We start from the raw sequence: 24,951 nt of genomic DNA, 5'->3' as shown, positions 1-24,951 counted from the left end.
AGTGGGTGTGGCAAGTACTCACCTCCAAGCCCGCGCCTGTGTTCATGGTTCTAATGGTGGAACGAGAGAGCCTCAGGGCAGCAGTCTTCAGCAGCTGCCTTAGGATCCCATTCACCCAGTGCACAGAACTTAATTAAAAGATAGACTGAATTATGACCTGCCTCTAGATTGAGGTGGAAAATAATTTATTTTATAAGCAGTAGGCTCTGGATTTACATCGTAGTTTTGGATAGAGCTTGGGATAGAAGGAGAAGCTCTAAAAGTCTAGGTGTCTGCTGAAACCAAGGCTTTTGCTCTGCAAAAGAAGGGGGTGATTCTTTGGAGGAGGCACTCTTAGACAGGAGGGCCAGAGAGAAAGGAGAAGGGGAAAGAGAGGGACTGGCAAGGTAGGATCAAGGTCCAAGGGCCTGGAGCTGTCAACAGATATTTTAGTAATGATGATGCCCAAAGTCTGAGTACAGGTTGTGTATGGACCACATCACACATCTAAGGAGAGCAATTCACTTTGCAGGTATGAATATTTGAACTTGAATATTTATTATGATGATTATCCACCAGATGTCAGTAAAGCATCTAATTCTACCAACATAGGAGGGTAAACGCAATTTTCCAACAGACAAAATTGTCTCAAGGAAGGGGTGCTTTAAAAAAATTTGCACAAAGGAATAGTATGTGCTAGCACAGCCCTGATTCTTGGCCTTCTTCCACTTACTATTTAAAATATCTCCCTCTTACACTTCTCCCAAAAGAGAAAGACAAGAAAAAAGAAAGAAAACACTCCCAAGTTTTCTACCCTCCAAGAAGCCATCATATCCAAAGCCTGCAAAACAGCCCAACCAAACGGAACACAACTTTTATTGTACTCAAGTGCATTAGATCCATTTTAAGAGCTTCTCCTATGTTTCACTCATAATACATCATGCGTCACTTTGAGTATTTACAGTATGTATTCTATAATTATCTGTGTTTTCATGTCTGCTTCTCCTCGAAAGTTGTAAACCTCTTTTAAATCAGTAATTTATATTTTTATTTAAATTATGCATATTTGTAGTTAAATTTAAGTATTATCAAGAGTATTTGGCTTATAATAAAAACCAGCAGTCACCTACCCTTCCTCAACCTAATCCTACTAGGACTACTCCTTGGATGTACCACTTTCACTTTCACCTCTTTTTCCTGTTTCTTTGGCTATCTACATCCATACGTCTAAATACTTTGCTTCAATGTCTTTTTCTTGATTAATCAGATTTTTCATTGCCTTCTTATTGCAGTGGTTGAACGCTAACTGATATAATAACCTCTCCATCATGCTAGCTTAACACAATAAAGGTTTCTTTCCAATGTAGGTCATCAAAGGAGATGAGAAGATGTTCTCCACATCTTCAGGAACTCAGGGTCTTTTCATCCTTTGATGCCACCATCTTCAATATGTGGCCTCAAGTTCCCCTGGAACAGGAAGAGAGAACAAAGGATTAAATGTGAGGGATGTGGGGGCAGTCAGGAAAGAGTGGTGTTTGGAGAAGCAAAGGGAAGAAAGTGTATCAAGTTGGGAGGGGTGATAAATTGTACCAAGTAAGGAAAGAGAGAACTGACTATTGGATTTAGCAAGAAGGATGTCATTGGTAACCACGCTAAGATGGTGGGATGAAAACGTGAGTGGAGTGAGCCTACAAAAGGGAGAGGAGTTGGGATAAATGCAGAAGCATTGTAAAATGGTTTTGCAGCCCTTTCATGTGGAGAAATAGGGAGGGAGATGAAAGAGCAAGGAGAGTTCAGCTAGTTTGTATGCTGACGGGGGATGACCCTGTAGAAAGGATAAATGATAGGGTAGGATGGGGGGGAGAACTTCGGAGTGGTTCTCTGAACTAGCTCACAGCATGGGGAGCTTTACAGCTGGAAGGTGGCCTTCAGTCACAGGAAGGAAGGGCACATGGTGTGGACACTACAGCAGGTGAAGCGGGAGACGTGGTGATGGGAGTTTGGGGGAGTTTTTCTTGGAACATGAGGCGAGGTCATTAGCTGAGAGTAAGGATGGGGGTGGGCTGAGAGGGTGGGTTTAAACTTTATTTCTTCTTTTTGAAAAATTAGTTTTCAGTCATTTTAGAGCGATTTGGGGGAGGGAACACAGGTGTTCAACCTGCCATATTTAATAGGAAGCTCAATTATAAACTACTTAAAATTCCAATCCTACTCCTTTGCGTCTGTCAGGGTCTGAACCAGTAAACTCTCAATAAATATTTGTGCAGCTGAAGTGAATTTTCTTCGTGGTCACAGTCAGCTTTTCCATTTAAAAAAAAATGTTTCTTCCTATCACTTCCACAGACTTGAGAAAATTAAAGATCAACCTGTTAAAGACAGCTTCTCCACCCTTTCTTGCTGGGTGTTTTTGTGTTTGGGTTGCCCGTGTTTTCAGGTGTGCACGCAGTTGATACACATCTTTGCAGAACATGGAGGGTCTGAAGTGACCCTGTAGCCAGCGGTTTGGGAACCTTGTTAGTTGCAGGTTGTCTCAGGGTGTGTCCAGCAGCATCCTGCCTGAGGGTCAGAGCCAGGCCTCTGTGCTTCTGGGATGGGATGCCAGATATGGGCGCTTGTTCTATGATCTGGAGAAAGTAGATTGAAGTGCCACTCATGTTACTGGTTTTGAATTGAGATTTAAAGCATTTACAGGACAGCAAATTCAGAGGGTGAGGGAGCTGGTTATTGCCATGAGAGAGGACAAGTCTCCACTCTGTGAGCTTCAGACATTTACTTAAAAACAAGAAGAACCTACATTTATGGAGGCTTATTTAATCCTGATGACTTCTGTTTGAGTATTATTATCCTTATTTTACACATAAAGACACTGAAGCAGAGAAGCTCACTGACTTGCTGAGGTCAGACAGTTAGAAGTGAGAGGTGTGTTTTAAACCAAGGTGCATTGGCTCTGGAGCCCAAGTTCCTCTTAACCTCTGTGCTGACTCCCAGAGCCTCTATTTTCCTACCTTTCAAATGGGAATATGAGCATGTACCTTGCAGGGTCATGCTGAGAATTAAATGAGATAATGTATATAAAGTATCCGGTATATCACGGGAACTCTGTAAGAGTTTGTTAGTACTTAAAGTTGTTTTTCTTTTCTTTCTTCTTTTTTTTTTTAACAAGAAATATATACAAAGATGTTAATATTATTTGGTAAGAAATACACAGAAAAGCCCAGTGATCTGCATAGTGATTGTTCTTATAGTTCTTTCCATTGTGTATAGTTTCAGGAATTGGTTTTTGGAGAATAAATTACAACTACAATTTATCTTGTATATTTTATTATTCCAATAAAAGCTCACAGTTCAATGTTTTTTTTAAAGGAAAGAAAACCTAATAATCTTCAGAATAAAGTACTCCCTGATATTTTTCTCAGTTTTCATAAAGCATTTATTTTTCCACTACAAGTTCCTCATTTTTTCATTAGTAATCTGGAGTATTGGCAAGACCAGAACTATTTTCAGCTGAAAAGTCATAAAATAATATCACCAAACAAGGGGAACATATTTTAAATGAGGACTTATAGGTTTCTTCTTTACTCAGCTCTTTCTTTAAATTTTTTTAAATTAAATTAAATTAATTTATTTATTTTTGGCTTCATTGCTGCATGGGCTTTTTCTAGTTGCAGCGAGTGGGGGCTACTCTTCATTGCAGTGTGCAGGCCTCTCATCACGGTGGCTTCTCTTTGCTGCGAAGCACAGGCTCCAGGCGCACGGGCTTCAGTAGTTGTAGCACGTGGGCTCAGTATTTGTGGCCCACAGGCTCTAGAGCGCAGGCTCAGCAGCTGTAGCGCATGGGCTTAGTTGCTCCATGGCATGTGGGATCTTCCCCAACCAGGGCTCGAACCCGTGTCCCCTGCATTGGCAAGCGGACCCTCAACCACTGCGCCACCAGGGAAGCCCTACTCAGCTTTTTTATTATTAATAGTAAAGTGAGTGAGAGACAAGTTGTCAGGTAAAGACCATGGATGTGGGTCAGAAGACTGGAACCTATCCCAGCGCTGCCTCCTACTGGTCGTGAAATCTTGGGTAGGGCACCCAACTTCTCCATGGTCAATTTCCTTATTTGGAGTTGGAGATAAAGCTTTCCTAAATACAGTCCCAGGATCATTGGTTCCATGAGATATTAGTAGGTGACAAAGAAGAAAGGGTTTCATGATCAAATACATTTGGGAAATTCTACATTAGGCAATCCTAGATTAGACAAAGTATCTTTATCATGGGCCTTCTCAGGGCCTTTGATATGTTAATAACACTGTTAATTTCCAAGAAAAGGGTGTGGTAGTTTCTAAACTTAATTCATCACAGAATTGCTTTGTCAAAGAATATCTCTCACACTAGGATTATATATACATATATATATAATACATCTATTATATATAATAAATATATATATAAATGTAAATATATGTATATATAATGTAAAACTTTTTACAAATGTTAGTAAATGGTAATCATTAACTATTCAGCCATTCATGTAATAAAGAACCAAGTAAATATCTCTTAACTAGAAGACTTTTCCCCATAATTTCTCTATACATTGTACTTCTGGGAAAAACTACTGTTAAGTTATTGGTGCAATTCTTATTGATCACTAAGCTTCACTCATAATCCCTGCTAAGTTTAAATGTTCTTACTATGGAATATAGGACTCATATATTAGCACAACTCACTATATGCACACCTATATGTGTATATATATGTGTGTGTATATATATATATGATAATGATCACAAAATTGCTTTCCTTTGTCTCAAATCTGAGATGCTTATATCAAGAAAGATTTGTGACGATAGAAGACATGAGCAGACACAAGTAAAGGCCCCTAAAGTGTAGGGTAGGTATGCGGAAGATGACCTATTGTCTTTTATTGTTCTTGAGAGATTGAGAGTCTATCAGGTAAAGGAATGGTTCATTATGTATCAAAATGTTGCCGAACTTAATCATAGTAGTTTTGAACTAGCGATATGGTCTGTCCTTCTGCTCTCTTGTAAGATGGCCAGAAGAATCACGAGGTGACAGATAAACTACTGGCCAGGATCATTTTTTATTGCTGCTTTCCTTCACCTCCTTTTTATTAAGGGAAGTTTTGAGTCAAAATGTGAATAAAAAAATAAAACCATAGACATTAATTTGCTGAATTCTGAACCAAATCAATGTACAAGATGATCCATTTTGGGTGTAAAACAAGGATTTCAAACTTTGATCCTTTAAAAATTATATTTTTGTGTGTATGTTTCTCTTTGTATATAAATATATATGGTAGTATAACATTAATCTATGAAAATAAATATTTGCTGTGCAATCAAAAGAATTTTAAAACTCTTTGGTCTGACTTTTGTAACTTTGTTCATTTCCATGAAATTTTATAACTTGAAGGTTTTTAATAGAAGAGTGCTGCATGTAAAAGTATTTAACGTCTTGAATCACATTCTGGATATGGATATAGATTGTTTTAATTTACTGTTGCCCTCAGGTCTATAGGTTCCCATGCCCTGACACTAAACACACATTATTATATGCCTAGTATTATTATTTTTCTCTCTTCTCCCTCACTTTTACATTAATCCTTATGTCTCTTGACAATTGCATTCCTCTGTCTGCCTCCATCAGTATTTCTAATTTATTTTGGGCAAGGAAACTAGATGAGCAGGTGTAATAGAACTGCATTTAAATGAACCCGATAGGCTCTAAGTAACAGGCCATCCTTCAATTATGTGAGTACAAGAGCTGAGAAGCAGGGCCTGAGGCACCTTCTGTGTTTCTTCCTAGAATAAGAATTTTGTTTCGGTGTGGATGTTTGCTCTTTGGATAAGTACATGTGACTGCAGTGATTAAAAAATGACTTTCTAAAAGTTACAGAACACATAATACTCGTTTTAGAGAATTTGGAAAATACAGAAAGGTGCAAAAAAGAAAATTAAAAACTTATAATTTCAGTTTGGAATAACCAGTATAAACATTTACATGTATTTCTTCCTTTCTTATTTGCATATACATATCATATATTCATTTTGTGCATGTTTTACAAAATTTGGTTTATACTGCATTGCGAGTTTTGTATTACAGTTTTTCATGTGTCAGTGTTAATAAGCATCTCCTATGTCATCACATTTTTTTCAAAATCCACATCCATGTTAGTGTCTAAGTTCCTCAAGTGAATGTACAATACAGTAACTTATCTAACTATCCCCAGTTATTGGAAGTGTTTGATATTTTACAAAACACTATGATAACAAAACTTGTAAATAAATATGTCTACATCGTAAATCATTTTTTAGGCTAAATTCTCAAATGAAAATACTGGATAGGAGATATGAAATGTGATGAGCATTCTTAACAGCTAAATTGTTGTGCACGTCCTTAGTTATTTCTGTACACGAATTCTGTGAAGTGGAATTGCTGTTTAACGAATACGCAGGTTTTCTTTAAGTATGTGTGTTTTAAAAATGGGACTAGGTCTTTCTGTCCTTTTCTTCTCATTGTGAAAGAAATACATGCTCACTGTCAAAAATTTTCAGACATAGAAAAGCATGAAGAAGAAAGTAAAAGTCACCTGTCTTTCCATAATTCCTGTTGACATTTGGATTCTGTGCCAACATACAGAAATATGTGCACCAATGTGAGAAGTCACGTATACCTCCATCATGACAAAAATGGGATCCATGCTCTGCAAAGTCTGTTATATACTGATATTTTAAGAAAACACATTAAAGCATGGCACACTTAGAAAAATATGCACAAAACAGAAATGTACAGATGGATGAATGTTCACAAATAAACACCCAGATTAAGAAAAAGAAAAAATGTGGAACACTTCACCAGGTTGTATGTTATCCTTACCCAGGTGCCATGCTAACTCTGTATGATTCTAGTCTTAGTTTATGTGCTCCTGAAATGAACACTTAAAGTGTATCAGAGATACATTTTCTTGTTAACAAAGAACTACATTTCATTTGACTATAAGACATCATTGATTGTTAGTGTCCCATTGTTTTAGGTACTACAGAGAAAGAGAGAGAGAGAGAGAGAGAGAGAGAGAGAGAGAGAGAGAGGAGAGAGAGAGAGAAAGGAAGGAAGGAAGGAAGGGAGGGAGAAAGAAGGAAGAAGAGGGGGCGAGAAAAAGGAAGAAAGCAAGCAAGAGCTGCGAACTAAACTATAGCCTAACACTGTTGATAGGACAGTCCTGTGTCATAAGCAGCTTCTTTTTTTAAAAATTGAGATATAATTGACATAAACATTATATTAGTTTTGGGTGTACAACATAATGATTCAGTATTTGTATACTGCAAAATAATCACCACAATAAGTCTAGTTAGCATCCATCACCACACATAGCACATTTTTTTCTTGTGATGAGAACTTTTAAGATCTACTGTCTCAGCAACTTTCAAGTGTACAATACGATATTATTAACTATAGTCACCATTCTGTGCATTACATCCCAGGACTTACTCATCTTATAACTGGAAGATCGTACCTTTGGGCCCCCTTCCCTCATTTTACCCACCCTCCATCCCCATCTCTGGCAACCATCAATTTGTTTTCTGAATCCATGAGTCTGTTCTGTGTTTGTTTGTTTTAGATTCCACCTATAAATGAGAGCATACAGTATTTGTCTTTGTCTGTCTGATACAACCAGCTTCTTGATGCTTTGAAATTTCCTTCATCTATTCTGAAGTTTGCCAGTTTCTCCACCCTTCAAGCTGGATTTTACAGTGTGTGAAGGCAATCTTTTTGCATTTTCTTATCTTTAGTCACTTTGGGTATCTTCTTTCTTGGGTCCCATCAAGCACTGGTTGTTTCTTCCCCAGAAAATATGAAATTATGGTCATTCTTCTAATGAATATTATTTGCTTCAGTAATATTACATTTGTACTCTGCTTTTCTGTTTCCATATCTTTCTGCATACATTATATGATTTTGTTTCAATGCTGGTTATGGTGAAATCTTTTGAAAGACATTTTAAATAACTAAACTCAACATGCATAGTACCAATGAAGTGCATAACTCAATTTGAAATGACAACTATATAAAATCTTTGCTGGAGTTCATGCATGACCAAGCAGTTAGGAGGATAGCAGAACCTATGTGAAAAATGTAGGTCTAAGAGTCAATGAAATATAATAGATACACACCATCGCTTTTCTTATAATTGAGATTTTATTGGTTTAGCGTCTGGTCTGTTCACAGACATGAATAATCTATACACAATTTTTATGCAAGTCCTAAAAAATCAAAAAAAAAGTGGTTGCAGTCCTTTTCTAAAAAGTTACCCAATCACTTCAGTTAAAATTTGGAGGCAAATTGTCCTTTGAAAGAGGATATAAAGTACTCATATTATAAAATATTGATAAATTGTTAGGTTAAAATCCCACTAATTCATGATTTAATAACATACTTACAACATAGTAAAAAAAAGTCCAGGGCTTCCCTGGTGGCTCAGTGGTTAAGAATCTGCCTGCCAATGCAGGGGACATGGGTTCGAGCCCTGGTCTGGGAAGATCCCACATGCCGCGGAGCAACTAAGCCCGTGTGCCACAATTACTCAGCCTGCGCTCTAGAATCCGCGAGCCACAACTACTGAGCTCATGTGCCACAACTACTGAAGTGCCCGTGCTCCACAACAAGAGAAGCCACTGCAATGAGAAGCCAGCGCACCGCAACCAAGAGTAGCCCCCACTCACTGAAACTAGGGAAAGCCCACGTGCAGCAACGAAGACCCAATGCAGCCAAAAATAAATATAAATAAATAAATTTATATTAAAAAAAGTCCAATCTTTCACAGTGTATGATTAAAGTTGCAGGATAAACTGGGCTACTGCTACCAAAGATGTCACAGATGGCACTCAAGTCTGACCAAGAGCACCAAGATCAGGGAGCAGTTTGCTTAGAAAACTATTCTACCAAAGAGCAGCATGAAGTATCGAAGATCAGCAATGAAATGTTTGAGACACGCTAAATGCGTGATTACGACTGTGAATTGCATTTAATTATGCTTCCTGTTAAAGGATATAATCCTCCCTACCCCCAGCCTATGGAATGGTAAGTTGGAGCACAAGATGTCAAAGATTTCCTTAATTCAATATTCCTTGAATTCCACGTTGTGCAGAAAAATAAACAACAGCACCTGATTTTACCTTTTAAGAAAAAGCATTTACACTTATCTAAATAGGTAAAAAAAAATCGTAATTATTTTTAGGGTGTCTAAAAAACATGCCTTTACAAGACAGCTGAACGGTAAGGGGAGAATGGAGACCACGGACAAGATTTGGAATAGGATATTCATCATCAAACCTGGCTTCTTTTGCTTCTGCTTCACCACAGGGTGGACTCTCCTCTTCGTTCCGTTTTCTGCAGTTACATCTTCTTTAGTGTCTTCCTGACCCACTTCGGCCTGTTCCTTTTGCTCCTTTTTCACTTTTTTTGGTTTCCACCATGAAGATTGATTCTTCCCTGTTGCCTTTTTGTAGCTTAGTTTCAACGTTTGCAGATACAGTTTGGTGTACCATTTCACTCATCCCTCGGATTTTCTTTGCTGCCCCTTGGGATGAATTGCTCTGCCTCCTGGGCATCTTGGAGGACTGCTGCCACTCCTGTTGCCGCATTGCTGGAAACTGCATCATCGTTTTTCATGGCTGCACAATAGTCCATCGCATGGGTGTGCCATACTTTATTTATTAATCCTAAAAATGATGGAAATTCAAGTCTTCTCTAATTTTTCAGTTTGTAAAAGTCAAGACAGTAATTCTTTTGCTCGGATAATTATACTATTTTGTATAACTATTACCTTGGACTAACTACATTGGTCCCAATAGGCCACTGGTCCTGAAAGAAGGACCAATAACCCAAATGTTATTGTGCATTTTATGTTTTTTTTTTTTTTTTTTTGCGGTACGCGGGCCTCTCACTGTTGTGGCCTCTCCCGTTGCTGAGCACAGGCTCCGGACGCGCAGGCTCAGCGGCCATGGCTCACGGGCCCAGCCGCTCCGCGGCATGTGGGATCTTCCCAGAGCGGGACACGAACCCGCGTCCCCTGCATCGGCAGGCGGACTCTCAACCACTGCGCCATCAGGGAAGCCCTATGTGTACTTTTAAAAAGTTATTCAGATTGACACCTACTGATGGTGTCTGAGAATGTGTAATTCCTGAATCCTCGAGAATACTTTCCTGGATAATACTTCATGTTTTACTGGCCTTATTTTATTAAAAACACCTCTTCCAATATATCAACTTTTTTTCTGATTTGTATGTTGTAAATTTATTTTAGATTATCATTTATCTTTTCACTTAAAAATTTTTTTTCATAGCCTTTTTTTTTTGCCATTCAGAAATTCTCAATTTTCCTGAGTTCATTCTATTGATATTTTCCTAGATGGTTTTTGGATTTTATTCTCTTCTTCTGGGGGCTTCTTCTCTATGAGATAATATAAGTACTTTATTATTCTATTTATTTTTATTGTTTCAAATTTAAAATCCAGTTGTGAATTTGATTAGAGTTTCATTCCGTTAGATGTTAATTTCTGGATAATTGTCATATTTACAATATAAAATCTTTTAATCTGGGCTACAGTATATCTTTCCACTTTTTGTACCTTTCAGGTACCTCAGTAAAGTTTTGTAATTCTTTTCGTATGAATCCTGTGCATTTAGTTTTGATTTTACTTTCAGTTATTTTGTCTTGGTTGCTGTGTGAAAGGAAAATATTTCCTTAATATTTCTAACAAATTAATGCTGATATGTAGAAAAAATGTAAATGAGGTGAAGAATATTCTAGCGTCTCAGCAGTTGATATTAACTTTTGTTTGTATGAAGGGCTTGGTTTTACTGCAAAAAGACTGTAATAGTTGTGAAGGATAGAAATGATCATGTGGCTGACATTTCGGTTTCATGAAAATGAAAAAGAAGCTTTAAAAAGAGAGTAGGTGAGGGACAAAAGGAAAGTTCTAGAATGTGGGCTCTGGAGAGCACAGTTCCTTGACCTCACTGATCCCAAATCATAGGTGTGTATTCAGCTGGAAGAAGTCAGAATTGGGCCTTTTAATTCTGGGGCCAAGAGCTGGGGTCCTGACTGCCCATGTTGGTACAATTGGCAAGAGCCACTTAGGGAGGAATTGTCTGATGGAAATAACGTGTGCTATGTGGTGTCAACTTTTCAATTTGGCTACATGGTTAGCAAATTCTATTCTCTTAATTCATAAAGTTTAGTTTTAGGATCACAGAAAAATTGAGTGCAAAGTACAGAGGGTTCCCATATACCTCTGTCTTTCAACTTCTCCCAATGTCAACATCCTAGCAAATTCTAGTTTTTTTCAATAATATTTGTGGTGCTAGAGGATTATTTGCTGGGAAGTGGGATTTGTAGTGGTTTGAATTTTACATCAAGCTTGGCATGAAGCAAAAGCAGAATCTGCAAACGGGTATAATTGGATATCAAGGTTTTATTTATAATGGTGTTAGAATACATACGCATTTGATGTACATGAATTCAGCTGTCTGCTCTGACAGGAAAAAAAGTAAGAGAGAAAAGCAAAGAGATAATGATGTGAATGTTAGAAAATTCCATCCCCTATTCCATCTAATAAAGTTATATACAAGAGTGAGCATCACAAAGGGGATATTGGACAAATTGTCTTTGCTGTACACATGGACAAGTGGTATGTATATCTGTCTCCTTTTTGTTGAAATTTTTCAATGGTAATTTTACAATACTAGATTTTTAGTCTTTTGTTATCTAGGTGAAAAATCATCTCCAAATCATATCATCTCCAAATAATTTTTCTCCTTTCTAATTTTTGTCTCTTTTATAATATTTATAACTCACTTTCTCTTTCTTAATACATAGATTAGAAATTCCAGTTTGAATAATGGATGTGAAAGCAAGTAATCTATTCTTGTTCCTAATTTAGCTACTGTGGATATTTTTCATCATGTTAAGAATCTATTTTTCTAGTGTTGATTCATAAGGGCATTTGTTAAAAAGAAAAAGAGATTCTGAATATTATCAAGTATCTTTTCAATACTGATTGAAATGATCATATACTTTCATGCTTTGACTAATTTTATAAATTATATGCATTTTTTTCTTAACATTTAATCATGCTTGCATTCATGGAGTAAAGTCAACTTGGTAATGATATATTATTACTTTGGACTTTTAGATTTGAATTGCTTATATTTTATTTATAATTTTCACATCTATATTCCTAAGTGAGATTGTTCTGTGTTTTTTTTTTTCTCTATCTTTGTCAGATTTTGGATTAACTGATTTTTATCTCATCTTTTCTGTCTTGTTTCAAGTCTGTGATTTCGATATCTAAAAAGTTCCTTTTAATACTATTATTATTATTTTAAAAATATAATTTTCATAAAGTTGAACATAAACATACCCTATAATTCAGCAATTCTTCTATTAGGTAGAAACTCTGTTTCAAGTCTAAGCCTATTCCAATTCAGGTCGCTATATTCCCTAACAGTGCACATGTGTATTAGGAGACATATAAAGAATGTTCATGGTACTATTGTTTATAATGGAAAAATATTGGGCAATAGTGTGATTAGTTGTAAAATGAAAAAATATATTGTACAGGCAATATTACACATCATCATGAATTACTTTCAAAACAGAATACTGTGTAAAAAACACATAAAGAACAATATGTAAAGTATAACTCAATTTACATAAAAGCTCAAAACAAGCAAAACTAAACAATATATTGTTTGGGGATTTATCCATATGTATGTATAAATAAATTACAATTAAAAGGAAAAAAGCTTAATACAAAAACCAGATAGTAGAGACAAGGAGTGGGGGCTGTGAGTTGGGAGGGGCGCTCTAGGGGTTTCAAAATTACCAGTAACTTTTCTTTCTTAAGTTAGATTGTGGATAAATGGGTGTTTTATTGTTATTGATTATGAACTGTCCATTTACATATATATACACCCTTTTGTATATCTCACAGTATTAGTTTCCCAGGGCTACTATAACAAATTGTCACAAAGGAGGCATCTTAAAACAACAGAAGTTTATTCTCTGTTGTCTGAAATTTAGTTCTGGCAACTAAATCAAGGTGTCAACAGGGCCAGGTTTCTTCTGATGGCTCTAGGGAAGAAGCCTTCCTTGCCTCGTCTTAGCTTCTAGTGGCTCCCAGCTATCCTTGGCTTGTAGGTGTATCCCTCCAATCTCTGCCCTCATCTTCACATGGCCTTCTTCCCTGTGTGGGTCTCTGTGTGTCTCTGTTTCCTTTAAGGACACCACGCTATAAGGCCTTCCTATAAGGCCCACCCTAATCCAGTATGACTTCATCTTAATTTAACTAATTACATCTGCCAAGATCCTATTTCCAAAGTGACCAGTTCTGAGGTCCTGGGGGGACATAAGTTTTGGGGGAACACTATTTAACATACCACCCTTATGTATTTCATTTTTTAAGGAAATAAAAAATTTTTTTAAAAGCAGAGTAGTATAGGGCTACGAGTTTTGGGAATAACTTTGCAGCTTAAGTTGAGTGTTTCTCATTCTTTTTAAAAAATAATTCTTAAAAAAAGTGTGTTTCTCTTCTGCAACCTGAGTTTACTGTTTCCATTTTCTCCAGTCACGCTACGTTGCTTCCTAGGCTCTGTGCTGCTTTTTCCTATTTATTGACATTGAAGCAGTGGAGGGCTAGTCAAGCTTGGTTCACCTGGCTAGGGACAGGGGTTGGCCTCAGTCCCCCTCATTGTCACCAGAATGCTGTCAGTGTCCTCTCAGATCTTAAGGGATGAGGGTGAGTGCTTGTGCATCACACTTGGCTAACTGTGCAGGCATTTTCTCTCCTTGTAAGGACTGTTGAATAAGTGGATGCAAATGTAGTTCTTTTGAAATAATCTATTATTGTTTCTGCATCAGAAACAGTCAAGAAAGAATTGCAGTCTCTTCGGGACACTTGTCCGATGGCCATTCCTGACTCTGTCCCTCCTCCAAACCTCACACCTTGGAAGTGATCATTTTCTGCCTTGTCTATTTCAGCTCCTAGCCAGATTGCTTTCCATGTAGTTACAACCTCAGAATGGTGCAGGAAGCCAACTGACAATGCAGTTTAGGGAAGGGATGCCAGGGCCCAGTATGAAAAAAATAGTCTGATATTTTTCCTTCTTGTTTATTAAATTTTAAAAAATATTAGAAGAAAAGTTATAAAAACATTTGCCTTGATCATTTGAAATTTTCTTGGCTTCAGTTTTCAGAAAGCTTCATGGTTAAAGCTGGAACATAATGCAATTCTAAAACTGCTAGAAATGTGTTCTCTAAAGTCCTAAGGATGTAAAATTGTCCCTTTGCATTTATTTTTGTCATTGTTTACTTTATATACATATTCAAATACACACATGTACATTTTAAGCTATTGGATAACAAAAATTTTAAATCTGTGTTATTGTGCAGCAGTAGTTTCTTCATTTTCATTGTTATATATTATTACATTATATAGAATATATCCAATTTATCCATTTTACTCTTAAAATTTTGTTTATATTTATTTTTTCTTGTGGGATTGCTTTCTTTCTCCCTTCCTTCTTTCATTCCTTCATTCTTCCCTTCCTTCCTCCCTCCCTCCCTCTCTCCCTCTTTCCCTCCTTCCTTCCCTCCCCTCTCCTTCCCTCCTTCCCTCCCCCCTCGCTCTCTCTCTTTCTTTTCAGTTTTACTGAGATATAATTGACATACAGCACTGTTTGTTTAAGGTGTACAGCATAAGGATTTGATTTACATACATTATGAAATGATTATCACAATAAGTTCGGTGAACATGCATCATCTTGTACAGACACAAAATTAAAGAAATAGAAAACAAATTTTTTCTTGTGAACAGAACTCTTAGGTTTTATTCTCTTTCATATATAACATACAGCAGTGTTAAATATATTTATGATGTTGTATATTACTTTTTTTTTTTTTTTTTTTGCGATACGCAGGCCTCTCACTGTTGTGGCCTCTCCCGTTGCAGAGCACAGGCTCCGGACGCGCAGGCTCAGCGGCCATGGCTCATGGGCCCAGCCGCTCCGCAGCATGTGGGATCTTCCTGGACCGGGGCACGAACCCGTGTCCCCTGCATCGGCAGGCGGACTCTCAACCACTGCGCCACCAGGGAAGCCAGTATATTACATCTTTAATACTTATTTACCTGATAACAGGAAATTTGTACATTTGACTGCCTTCATCCAATTCCCTCTCCCCCACCCCCTGCCTCTGGTAACCGCAAATCTGATCTCTTTTTCTATGAGTTTGTTTTTGAAGTATAATTGACCTACAACCCTATGTTAGTTCCTGTTACACAACATAGTAGTTGGATATTTCTATATATTTCAAAATGATCACCATGATAAGTCTAGCTACAGTATGTCTCCATACTAGGATATTACTTAGTTATTGACTATATTTCCCACACTGTACATTTCATACCCATGACCCACTTATTTTGCAACTGGAACTTTGTACCTCTTAGTCTCCCACAACTATTTCTTTCCTCCCCTCACCCCTCTCCCCTCTGACAACCACCTGTTTGTTCTCTGTATCTGTAACTCTGTTTCTGTTTTTTTACCTTTGTTCATTTGTTTTTTAGATTCCGCATATAAGTGAAATCATACAGTATTTGTTTTTCTCTGTCTGACTTACTCATTTAGCATAATATCTTCTAGGTCCATCCATGTTATCACAATGGCAAGATTTCATTCTTTTTTTATGGCCGAGTAATATTCCATTGTATACATATACCACCTCGTCTTTAGCCATTCACCTATTGATGGGCACTTAAGTAGCTTCCATACCTTGGCTATTGTAAATAATGCTGCAATGAACTTAGGGGTGCACGTATCTTTTTAAATTAATGTTGTTGATTTCTTTGGGTAAATACCTAGAAGTGGAATTGCTGGATCATATAGTAGTTATATTTTTAATTATTTGAGCGATCTCCATACTGTTTTCCTTAGTGGCTGTACCAATTTAATTTCCACCAACAGTGCACGACGTTTCCCTTTTCTCCACATCCTTGCCAACATTTGTTATTTGTTGTCTTTTTGATGATAGCCATTCTGACAGGTGTGAGATGATAGCTCATTGTCATTTTGATTTGCATTTCCCTGATGATTAGTGATGTTGAGCATCTTTTCCTGTGCCTGTTAGCCATCTGTATGTCTTCTTTGAAAAAATGTCTCTTCAGATCCACTGCCCATTTTTAATTGGGTTGTTTGTTTTTTTGATGTTGAGTTGAATGAGTTCTTTGTATATTTTGGATATTAACCCTTTATTGGATATATTGTTTGCAAATATCTTCTCCCATTCAGTAGGGGGCCTTGTTGTTTTGTTGATAGCTTCCTTCACTGTGCAAAAGCTTTTTAGTTTGATGTAGTCCCATTTGTTTACTTTGCTTTTGTTTTCCTTGATTGAGGAGACATAGTCAAAAAAAATTACTAAGACTGATGTCAAAGAGCATACTCCCTATGGTTTCTTCTAGAAGTTTTATGGTTCAGGTTTTACAATTAAGTCTTTGATCCATTTTGAATTTATTTTTGTGTATGGTGTAAGAGAGTAATCCAGTTTGATTCTTTTGCATGTAGCTGTTCAGTTTTCCCAACACCATTTATTGAAGAGGCTGTCTTTCACTCTATGAATATATCACTATTTATCAATTTTACTCTTAAAATTTTTTATTGTGGTAAAATATACATAACATAAAATTTACCATTTTAACCATTTTAAAGTGTACAGTTCAGTGGCATTAAGCACATTTATACTGTTGTGCAACCACCACCACCATCTATCTCCAGAAATTTTCATCATCCCAAACTGAAACTCCATACCCATTAAACAATAATTCCCCAGTTCCCCTTTCCCCAGCCCCTGCCAACCACCGTTCTACTTTCTGCCTCTGTGAGTTTGACTACTATAGGGACTTCATATAAGTGGAATCATATAATATTTGTCCTTTTGTGTCTGGCTTATTTCACTTAGCATAATGTTTTCAAGGTTCATATATGTTGTAGTATGTATCAGACTTTCCTTCCTTTTAAGGCTGAATAATATTCTATTGTATAGATATACAGCATCTTGTTTATCCATTCATCTATTAACGGACCCTTGGCTTGCTTCCACACTTTGGCTATTGTGAATATTGTTCATGGGAACATGGGTGTACCTATATCCACTCAAATTTCTGCTTTCTATTCTTTTGAGTATATATCCAGAAGTGGAATTGCTGGACCTTGAGATAATTCTATGTTTAATTTTTTGAGGAATCACCATACCATTTTCCACAGTGGCTGCATCATTTTACATTTCTACCCCTCCATTCTACTCTTGATGGACATTTGGGGGGTTGTTTCTAGTCTGGGCTACTATGAATGATACCAAAAGCATGCTTATACATGTCTGTTGGTACACTTATGTACACATTTTCATTAAGTATATGCCAGGAATATGTATGTATGCATATGTTCACCTCTCACAGAGAATCCCAGACTTTTCCCAAAGTACCAGTACCAACTGACACTACTGCCAGCACTGTGAGAGTTCCATTTGTTTCCATTCTTGCCAACTTAGCATTGTCAGTTATTAAAAAGATAGCCATTCTGATGAGTACGTAGTGTATCTCATCGGGACTAATGATGCTGAGTGTCTTTCATATGCTTATTGATTTGGGATAGCCTCTTTCGTGAAGTGTCTGGTTTAAATCTTTTGCTTTAAAAAAAACTGGATTGTCTGTCTTTTTCTTATTGATTTGAAAGAATTTTTTATATATTCTGGATATAAGGTTTTCTTTTTTGTTGGATATTTGCTTTGCAAATAGCTTTTCCTACTCGGTGGCTTGCCTTTTCACTTACATACTATAGCTTAAAGAAACATACTTGTTCCTGGAACTTCCCTGGTGGTGCAGTGGTTAAGAATCCGCCTGCCAGTGCAGGTGACAAGGGTTTGAGCCCTGGTCTGGGAAGATCCCACATGCCGTGGAGCAACTAAGCCTGTGCACCACAACTACTGAGGCCTGCACTCTAGAGCCCGTGAGCCACAACTACTGAGCCCATGTGCCACAATTACAGAAGCCCACGTGTCACAGCTACTGAAGCCCGTGCGCCTAGAGCCCAGGCTCTGCAACAAGAGAAGCCACAGCAATTAGAAGCCCGCGCAGCACAACGAAGAGTAGCCCCCACTCACCTCAGCTAGAGAAAGCCCGCGTGCAGCAACAAAGACCCAACACAGCCAAAAATAAATAACTAAATAAATTTATATTTAAAAAAATACTTCTTCCTATATATTATACAGTTCTGATCACAACTTAGAATTTTTTTCACTTACATTTCTGATTGGTTATCGTGAATCTGGATAAAAGATGTTATTTTATATATATATTTATTTTATAATTAGCCTCTTTATCAAATTAATTCTGTGTTTTATTAAATCTTAAGTTCTCTAGGAATATAATAATGTCATCTATAAGGAAAGAAAGATATTTATCTTCTTTTTCATATTCTGTTTACTTTGCTTTTGTGCATTAGCTAAATGTTTCTAAACATTATTGAGAAGTAGTGGTCATAGTATACGTTCCTACCTTGGTCCTGATTTTAATGGAAATGACTTCAGTAATTCACTGTTTAGCATATAATTTGCTGTGGTCTTTTTCATTTTTAAATAATGTCTTTCTATTTTACATTATGTGTAGTTATGGTCTCAGAATGATGCAGAAAGTAAAGTGCTAATTACAATTTGTAGAAGGGTCCAGTATTGAACTAGAGCCAAATATTTGATTCCTCTGTTTCTATTAAAATAAACTTCCTTTAAGGCAGTGGCTCTCAAAATTTTTTAATAATTTTTTTAACATCTTTATTGGAGTACAATTGCTCTACAATGGTGTGTTAGTTTCTGCTTTATAACAAATTTAATCAGCCATACATATACAATTTTTAATAATTTTGACATCACATTTCAGTTTCTGTTTTTCCCATATATAATTGTGACACAATGTTTACCTTTTTATGTATGAGACAATCTGATGTTTTCTATACTATTTTTTGTTTAAAATATATTGGTTGAGACCTACTTAATTGATTTTGTGATCCATTAATGACTTGCAATCCATTATGGAAACATTCCTTCGTAAGTTAATAGGTGTCTCTTTTCTAGCCCTTGGGCTGAGAAAAGGTCCTAGGGGTAATAATTCAGTGAAACACAGGGAATAGTTGAGGACACATTTGTTAGTACTTCAAAATGCTAACCTTTCATGTGTTTGTTCACAATCTGTATATCTTCTTTGGAGAAATGTCTATTTAGTTCTTCTGCCCATTTTGGATTGGGTTGTTTGTTTTTTTGATATTGAGCTGCATGAGCTCCTTGTATATTTTGGAGATTGAGCCTTTTTTATTATTATTATTTTTTACATCTTTATTGGAGTATAATTGCTTTACAATGGTGTGTTAGTTTCTGTTTTATAACAAAGTGAATCAGTTATACATATACATATGTTCCCATATCTCTTCCCTCTTGCATCTCCCTCCCTCCCACCCTCCCTATCCTACCCCTCCAGGCTGTCACAAAGCACAGAGCTGATCTCCCTGTGCTATGCGGCTGCTTCCCACTAGCTATCTACCTTACGTTTGGTAGTGTATATATGTCCATGCCTCTCTCTCGCTTTGTCACAGCTTACCCTTCCCCCTCCCCATATCCTCAAGTCCATTCTCTAGTAGGTCTGTGTCTTTATTCCTGTTTTACCGGTAGGTTCTTCATGACATTTTTTCCCCCTTAAATTCCATAAATATGTGTTAGCATATGGTATTTGTCTCTCTCTTCCTGACTTACTTCACTCTGTATGACAGACTCTAGGTCTATCCACCTCATTACAAATAGCTCAATTTCGTTTCTTTCTATGGCTGAGTAATATTCCATTGTATATGTGTGCCACATCTTATATATATATATATATATATATATATATATATTATTTTTTTTTTTTTTTTGCGGTAAGCAGGCCTTTCTCACTGTTGTGGCCTCTCCCATTGTGGAGCACAGGCTTTGGACGCGCAGGCTCAGCGGCCATGGCTCACGGGCCCAGCCACTCCGTGGCATGTGGGATCTTCCCGGACCGGGGCATGATCCCATGTCCCCTGCATCAGCAGGCGGGCTCTCAACCACTGCGCCACCAGGGAAGCCCTGCCACATCTTCTTTATCCATTCATCAGATGATGGACACTTAGGTTGTTTCCATCTCTGGGTTATTGTAAATAGAGCTGCAATGAACATTTTGGTACATGACTCTTTTGAATTATGGTTTTCTCAGGGTATATGCCCAGTAGTAGGATTGCTGGGCCATATGGTAGTTCTATTTGTAGTTTTTTAAGGAACCTCCATACTGGCTGTATCAATTTACATTCCCACCAACAGTGTAAGAGGGTTCCCTTTTCTCCACACCCTCTCCAGCATTTATTGTTTCTAGATTTTTTGTTGATGGCCATTCTGACTGGTGTGAGATGATATCTCATTGTAGTTTTGATTTGCATTTCTCTAATGATTAATGATGTTGAGCATTCTTTCATGTGTTTGTTGGCAGCCTGTATATTTTCTTTGGAGAAATGTCTATTTAGGTCTTCTGCCCATTTTTGGATTGGGCTGTTTGTTTTTTTGATACTGAGCTGCATGAGCTGCTTATAAATTTTGGAGATTAATCCTTTGTCAGTTGCTTCATTTGCAAATATTTTCTCCCATTCTGAGGGTTGTCTTTTGGTCTTGTTTATGGTTTCATTGCTGTGCAAAAGCTTTGAAGTTTCATTAGGTCCCATTTGTTTATTTTTGTTTTTATTTACATTTCTCTAGGAGGTAGGTCAAAACGGACCTTGGCATGATTTATGTCATAGAGTGTTCTGCCTATGTTTTCCTCTAAGAGTTTGATAGTTTCTGCCCTTACATTTAGGTCTTTAATCCATTTTGACCTTATTTTTGTGTATGGTGTTAGGGAGTGATCTAATCTCATACTTTTACATGTATCTGTCCAGTTTTCCCAGCACCACTTATTGAAGAGGCTGTCCTTTCTCCACTGTACATTCCTGCCTCCTTTATCAAAGATAAGGTGACCATATGCACGTGGGTTTATCTCTGGGCTTTCTATCCTGTTCCATTGATCTATCTTTCTGTTTTTGTGCCAGTACCATACTTTCTTGATTACTGTAGCTTTGTAGTATACTCTGAAGTCAGGGAGCCTGATTCCTCCAGCTCCGTTTTTCGTTCTCAATATTGCTTTGGTTTTTCGGGGTCTTTTGTGTTTCCATTCGAATAGTGAAATTTTTTTGTTCCGGTTCTGTGAAAAATACCAGTGGTAGTTTGATAGGGATTGCACTGAATCTGTAGATGGCTTTGGGTAGTAGAGTCATTTTCACAATTTTGATTCTTCCAATCCAAGAACATGGTATATCTCTCCATCTATTTGTATCATCTTTAATTCCTTTCATCAGTGTCTTATAATTTTCTGCATACAGGTCTTTTGTCTCCTAGGTAGGTTTATTCCTAGATATTTTATTCTTTTTGTTGCAATGGTAAAGGGGAGTGTTTTCTTGATTTCACTTTCAGATTTTTCATCGTTAGTGTATAGGAATGCCAGAGATTTCTGTGCATTAATTTTGTATCCTGCTACTTTACCAAATTCATTGAGTAGCTCTAGTAGTTTTCTGGTAGCATCTTTAGGATTCTCTATGTAGAGTATCATGTCATCTGCAAACAGTGACAGCTTTACTTCTTCCTTACCAATTTGGATTCCTTTTATTTCCTTTTCTTCTCTGATTGCTGTGGCTAAAACTTCCCAAACTATGTTGAATAAGGGTGGTTAGAGTGGGCAACCTTGTCTTGTTCCTGATCTTAGTGGAAATGCTTTCAGTTTTTCACCATTGAGGACGATGTTGGCTGTGGGTTTGTCATATATGGCCTTTATTATGTTGAGGAAAGTTCCCTCTATGCCTACTTTCTGCAGGGTTTTTATCATAAATGGGTGTTGAATTTTGTCGAAAGCTTTCTCTGCATCTATTGAGATGATCATATGGTTTTTCTCCTTCAATTTGTTAATATGGTGTATCACGTTGATTGATTTGCATATATTAAAGAATCCCTGCATTCCTGGAATAAACCCCACTTGATCATGGTGTATGATCCTTTTAATGTGCTGTTGGATTGTTTGCTAGTATTTTGTTGAGGATTTTTGCATCTATGTTCATCAGTGATATTGGCCTGTAGTTTTCTTTCTTTGTGACATCCTTGTCTGCTTTTGGTGTCAAGGTGATGGTGGCCTCGTAGAATGAGTTTGGGAGTGTTCCTCCCTCTGCTATATTTTGGAAGAGTTTGAGAAGGATAGGTGTTAGCTCTCCTCTAAATGTTTGATAGAATTCGCCTGTGAAGCCATCTGGTCCTGGGCTTTTGTTTCTTGGAAGATTTTTAATCACAGTTTCAATTTCAGTGCTTGTGATTGGTCTGTTCATATTGTCTATTTCTTCCTGGTTCAGTCTCGGCAGGTTGTGCTTTTCTAAGAATTTGTCCATTTCTTCCAGGTTTTCCATTTTATTGGCATAGATTTGCTTGTAGTAATCTCTCATGATCTTTTGTATTTCTGCAGTGGCAGTTGTTACTTCTCCTTTTTCATTTCTAATTCTATTGATTTGAGTGTTCTCCCTTTTTTTCTTGATGAGTCTGGCTAATGGTTTATCAATTTTGTTTATCTTCTCAAAGAACCAGCTTTTAGTTTTACTGATGTTTGCTATTCTTTCCTTCATTTCTTTTTCATTTATTTCTGATCTGATTTTTATGATTTCTCTTCTGCTAACTTTGGGGGGGGTTTGTTTTTCTTTCTCTAATTACTTTAGGTGCAATGTTAGGTTGTTTATTCGAGATGTTTCCTGTTTCTTAAGGTAGGATTGTATTGCTGTAAACTTCCCTCTTAGAACTGCTTTTGTTGCATACCATAGATTTTGGGTCGTCGTGTCTCCATTGTTATTTGTTTATAGGTATTTTTTTAATTTCCTCTTTGATTTCTTCAGTGATCACTTCGTTATTAAGTAGTGTATTGTTTAGCCTCCAAGTGTTTGTATTTTTCACAGATCTTTTCCTGTAATTGATATCTAGTCTCATGGCGTTGTGTTCGGAAAAGATACTTGATACAATTTCAATTTTCTTAAATTTACCAAGGCTTGATTTGTGGCCCATGATATGATCTATCCTGGAGAATGTTCCATGAGCATTTGAGAAAAATGTGTATTCTGTTGTTTTTGGATGGAATGTCCTATAAATATCAATTAAGTCCATCTTGTTTAATGTATCATTTAAAGCTTGTGTTTCCTTATTTATTATCATTTTGGATGATCTGTCCATTGGTGAAAGTGAGTTGTTAAAGTCCCCTACTATGAATGTGTTACTGTCGATTTCCCCTTTTATGGCTGTTAGTGTTTGCCTTATGTATTGACGTCCTCCTATGTTGGATGCATAAATATTTACAATTGTTATATCTTCTTCTTGGATCGATCCCTTGATCATTATGTAGTGTCCTTCTTTGTCTCTTCTAATATTCTTTAAAGTCTATTTTGTCTGATATGAGAATTGCTACCTCAGCTTTCTTTTGGTTTCCATTTACATGAAATATCTTTTTCCATCTCCTTACTTTCAGTCTGTATGTGTCTCTAGGTCTGAAGTGGGTCTCTTGTAGACAGCAAATATATGGGTCTTGTTTTTGTATCCATTCAGCTAATCTGTGTCTTTTGCTGGGAGCATTTAGTCCATTTACATTTAAGGTAATTATCGATATGTATGTTCCTAGTCCCATTTTCTTAATTGTTTTGGGTTCGTTATTGTAGGTCTTTTCCTTCTCTTGTGTTTCTTGCCTAGAGAAGTTCCTTTAGCATTTGTTGTAAAGATGGTTTGGTTGTGCTGAACTCTCTCAGCTTTTGCTTCTCTGTAAAGGTTTTAATTTCTCCATCAAATCTGAATGAGATCCTTGCTGGGTAGAGTAATCTTGGTTGCAGGTTTTTCTCCTTCATCACTTTAAATATGTCCTGAAAGTCCGTTCTGGCTTGCAGAGTTTCTGCTGAAAGATCAGCTGTTAACCTTATGGGGATTGCCTTGTGTGTTATTCATTGTTTTTCCCTTGCTGCTTTTTGTTTTCTTTGTATTTAATTTTTGACAGTTTGACTAATATGTGTCTTGGAGTATTTCTCCTTGGATTTATCCTGTATGGGACTCTCTGTGATTCCTGGACTTGATTAACTATTTCCTTTCCCATATTAGGGAAGTTTTCAACTATAATCTCTTCAAATATTTTCTCAGTCCCTTCCTTTTTCTCTTCTTCCTCTGGAACCCCTATAATTTGAATGTTGGTGCGTTTAATGTTGTCCCACAGGTCTCTGAGACTGTCCTCAGTTCTTTTCAGTCTTTTTTCTTTATTCTGCTCTGTAGTAGTTATTTCCACTATTTTATCTTCCAGGTCACTTATCCGTTCTTCTGCCTCAGTTATTCTGCTACTGATCCCATCTAGAGCATTTTTCATTTCATTTATTGTGTTGTTCATCAGTGTTTGTTTCATCTTTAGTTCTTCTAGGTCTTTGTTAAATGTTTCTTGCATTTTGTCTATTCTCTTTCCAAGATTTTGGATCATCTTTACTATCATTATTCTGAATTCTTTTTCAGGTAGACTGCCTATTTCCTCTTCATTTGTTAGGTCTGGTGGGTTTTTATCTTGCTCCTTCATCTGCTGTGTGTTTTTCTGTCTTCTCATTTTGCTTATCTTACTGTGTTTGGGGTCTCCTTTTTGCAGTCTGCAGGTTTGTAGTTCCCGTTGTTTTTGGTGTCTGTCCCCAGTGGCTAAGGTTGGTTCAGTGGGTTGTGTAGGCTTCCTGGTGGATGGGACTAGTGGATGTGTTCTGGTGGATGAGGCTGGATCTTGTCTT

The 24,951-nt window shown here is 37.0% G+C and overlaps 1 non-coding gene across 1 annotated transcript; it reads right to left on the bottom strand.

The window, feature by feature from the left end:
• Positions 1-6,820: 6,820 nt before the first annotated feature.
• Positions 6,821-6,923, bottom strand: LOC132523940 (U6 spliceosomal RNA). Its single transcript, XR_009541713.1, has one exon. It is a non-coding gene; the product is annotated as a U6 spliceosomal RNA (small nuclear RNA).
• Between the last annotated feature and the right edge of the window lie 18,028 nt (positions 6,924-24,951).

The sequence above is a fragment of the Lagenorhynchus albirostris genome, chromosome 7 (assembly GCF_949774975.1).
Source record: "Lagenorhynchus albirostris chromosome 7, mLagAlb1.1, whole genome shotgun sequence".
Classification (NCBI taxonomy): Eukaryota; Metazoa; Chordata; class Mammalia; order Artiodactyla; family Delphinidae; genus Lagenorhynchus; species Lagenorhynchus albirostris.
The sequence above is the reverse complement of the archived record's forward strand: the minus strand, read 5'-3'. Positions and strand labels throughout refer to the sequence as shown.